Here is a 3,066-nt window from a genome sequence, read left to right as displayed (position 1 = left end):
CACGGCACCAGAGTTAGGTTAGGTTTTTTCAAAATGCTGATACGCCGAGTTCAAAAGGTTCGCCATCACTGGTCTAGAGAGTTTAGATTCCCCTTTCCCTCTGAAGCATGAGTTCCCTGGTTGTCTCTGTTAAGTCACTCCTACCTTTCTACCTCAATGGAACTGTCTTCTGCTCTCTATATGGTTCTCATCAGACTGCACTGTCACCCAGCTTGTCTTTCCAGCTACGCCAGGAGCTTTTTTATGGCCTTACCCATCATAGCTTAGCCTAATGTCTTGACAGTTATATTGTGAATTAAAGAAACCCATTAGCCTTAAGAAGTATTTTCTCCTTTGGTTTAGGTACCTTAATGAAAAAGATGAGAAGACAGGTATGATCCAGAGCAAGCACAAGTTAATTTCATTAAAAGACAGTTCCTAAGCCACCATCATATATTGCAGACACATTTTCAGAGAGGCGACACGAAATCAAATTACAACAAAATATACATAATTGGTTTATTGAGAAGAAAACCTGCAAGCAAATTGAGCTCAAAACCCAATATACTTGTGGGCTTGATGTTTTAAATAAAGATTCAATTCAATTACTGGATAGTAACTGTTACTGTACACCCCCCCCTAACCCCCCCTCCTCTCAGGCTCTATAGTTCTTGTCTTCCTCCTTCAATGCATTTTTCCCTTTAGATCTTATTATTATAGTGTCAGAGCCCCAACTAGAATATAAGCTCCATCCGGACAGCAGTCTTTATGTTTTTGTTTACTATTGAATTTACCAGTGCCTAGAAAAGATCGTCTGACTCACAGGGGAGCTCAAATACTTATTAAAAGATTGAATACATTTAACATGGTAAGCAGCATTCATGCGATGTGGCACTTTGATTTAAGTTATAAAAATAAGAAATAACAATGAAAACATTAAATATCGTGTTGCCATAGACAGTATATGATTTGTGTGTTCAAGGTAACTATTGAGCTAGTTTAAAATTAAAATATGTATTCATCCAAATTTTAAAATGGAAACAAAAGTCATGATTCTTCAAAAAGGATTTGGTACAGGCCCGGTGGTTCTCAACCTTCTGGCCCTTTAAATACAGTTCCTCATGTGGTGACCCAACCATAAAATTATTTTCGTTGCTACTTCATAACTGTAATATTGTTACTGTTACGAATCATAATGTAAATATCTGATATGCAGGATGGTCTTAGGCGACCCCTGTGAAAGGGTTGTTTGACCGCCACAGGGGTCGCGACCCACAGGTTGAGAACCGCTGTGTTAGAGGAGGAGACTCTTTCTGGGCTGCAGCTCTGGTCTGTGGACATCATCCCTGACCAACTTGCTTCTCTTGAACCACTGCAATGGGATGAGGCTGGGCATTCCTTGCTTGTGGTTTTAAGAGATTTCTAAGTCGGAATCCCCCTTGAAGTTACTCCTCCTACATTTCCAGTGTCACACCGTGAAATGCAGGCCAGGATTTTGCAATTCGTCGCCAGCTATGGATCCCACGATTGTTGCTTGACTGTGTAGCTGGGGAACAGTGAGGCAACTTTCCCTCCAGTCCATCTCCCTTTCATGAATGAAAGCGCTTGGGTCTACTGCTTGGTATCATGATGCGTTTGGAAGTACATTCGCTTACCCGAAGCAATCCTGAGTAAGAACCCTGGAAGGGACTTCCGAATTCATCTTTTAGGAGGACAGGGACTATTAGACGCTGGAGAAAATAAATAGCAGTTGTAGAATGCGTGGAGGACTCCAGGTTGGATTAGAGGTGTCAGAAATAACTAAGGTGTTCATTTAAGGGCGACTGGAGGAAAATAAAGAGTCTTGAGCTGTTTGTCTTACCTGAAAGCACTTTAAATGGAGAAAGGCAACTTTAACACTTATTTATAAGGTTAGTTAAAGAATTAAATTGAATTTTCATTGGGTTCCGTGATAGCTCTTTCCATGGACTTCGCCTATATTTTATTGAATTTCATTCTAAGACCATCTTTTGACCAAATGAGCTTGTCCAATATAAAATATTTCAAAGTCAGCCCGACCTTCTTCTAAAAGATGTTTATTCCTGTTCATTACCATAATGAATAGGTACATATTTCATCTACTTCCTGGGAACAGAGACCCACTGCTTAGCTACATCATAATAATAATTGCAGTTATTTAATGCCCATGTGCTATGCACTGTGGATACATAATCATAACATCATGTAATCTTCACTAACATTTGGGAAAGAGACAATAGTTTCTGCAATTTATCAAGGAAGATCGGGGAGGGGGAGGGGTGTTAAATGACTTGCATCTGGATAGAAAACTTATTGGAGGCTAAGCTAATGTTCAAAGTCAGAACTGTTTGACTGGTGGCACTCAGCACTCAGGAGTTAGATGCAACCAGGCATATACATCAGACTCACATGCGAGCCCCCCTGAAATGCATAGTTCAGGGCCCATCACAGACTACGTGGGCTCAGGACACTGAAAAAGCTGCCTGTGTTGCTACAGACCTCTGCTGTCTGGGAGGAATCCAAGTCCCATCCCTTAAATGCCCATGTGCACAAATAACTGCTGAAGGGAGCAGTCCAGGCCATGCATTACTTACCCAGGGCACAGCCCCCCAGGCTAGGCTTCTAGTTGTCCTGTCATTATTTTGTACACAAGGGGTATAAACAGAAACTATTTTTCTTACCACTAAGGAGTAGCCAGGGCCAAAGGCTTAGGACCACGTTTTGTTTACTCTAGGTGGCTGACAACCAGTCGTCTGGGCAACAGAAGACTCCCACATGAGACTGAAAAGGTTATTTTTTGAGGAGACATCAGGTCATTTTCTTGAATAAAGTTCTGGAAAATTAAAAAATGTTACACTGGTTTCCCTTCCCTTCCCTTCCATTCCGGAGAGTCACTGGTGCCTGAGCAGCAGACCGAGAGAGGCCATGGTTAGAAGAAGGAACTAACCTTCCTGCAGGCTGTCCTTTGAGCAGGATTCTCAAGCTCAGTCACGCTCCTCACCCAGCATCCACCGCCCCAGCTGACAGCGGGAGCAGAAGGGGTGCCCTGAGTCAAGAGTCTAGAAGGCC

The sequence above is a fragment of the Myotis davidii genome, unplaced genomic scaffold (assembly GCF_000327345.1).
Source record: "Myotis davidii unplaced genomic scaffold, ASM32734v1 scaffold927, whole genome shotgun sequence".
Lineage (NCBI taxonomy): Eukaryota > Metazoa > Chordata > Mammalia > Chiroptera > Vespertilionidae > Myotis > Myotis davidii.
The sequence above is the reverse complement of the archived record's forward strand: the minus strand, read 5'-3'. Positions refer to the sequence as shown.